Source organism: Paramormyrops kingsleyae, chromosome 21 (assembly GCF_048594095.1).
Source record: "Paramormyrops kingsleyae isolate MSU_618 chromosome 21, PKINGS_0.4, whole genome shotgun sequence".
Classification (NCBI taxonomy): Eukaryota; Metazoa; Chordata; class Actinopteri; order Osteoglossiformes; family Mormyridae; genus Paramormyrops; species Paramormyrops kingsleyae.
This window is the reverse complement of record NC_132817.1, coordinates 18,599,127-18,600,010: the sequence shown is the minus strand read 5'-3', so window position 1 is coordinate 18,600,010 and position 884 is coordinate 18,599,127.

The window sequence follows — 884 nt, the reverse complement described above, 5'->3', positions numbered from 1 at the left end:
TCACTTGTGTTATTCATTACTTTTTCCTTCAGTAGTTCCTTCAGTCGTTCACAATAGTTTACAGAATGAACTGATATAGTAACAAATATAGTAACTGCTTCCGATAAAACATAAAACATGCATCACGATTTAATGATGAACGAACATGAGATCTGTAGGCAACTGAGACTTAGTTTGTGGTTAATTAATGCATAAGTAATAGCATAATACTACATTATTTGTGTCCCCTCAAGTAAAGTGTTAGAGACCATTAATGCTGCAGAGCGTACTCTTCCTGGGGTGGGCTGCACCTTGAGGGAGGTGCTTTGAATCCCACCCCTGTCTCGGGGGGGTTTTGAGTTTGTGAGTTCTCTCCTTTTGCACTGGTTACCTGGTAGCGCTGTTGCCTCACACCTCTGAGGCTGGTGGGTGTGTGGAGTCTGTATGTTCTCCCCGTGTAACACAGTCCAGAGGTGTGCAGTTAAGATAACTGGCATCTCTAAATTACCTCTATTCTGTACATCTAGAGCTTACAGACAGTTCGACTTTATTATATTGCTATATTAATGTCTGTAATCTCTCAAGGGAGAGGAAGTAATGGAAACATGCATAACTGAGCCATGTAGCCATAAACGTGCTGGTAAAATCTCAGGGGACCTGCTGTTGTACCCTTCAGTAAACTCTCAGCAGAGCTCCAATAAAACATGCAGCTGTGAAAATTGTAGCTTACAGTTAGACCTACTGGCAGAAGCTTCCAGTGGTGATTAATTAAAGGGCCCTTTCCATATTTCGAGGACTCGTTTGCTGTCTCAGCTCAGGCCGTGGCACAGTACTCAGCCAGGGGCTCCAGTGAATAACAGATCACGTCTGCTTCCTCTTACCACATCTGTCCAGTGCTGTCGTGT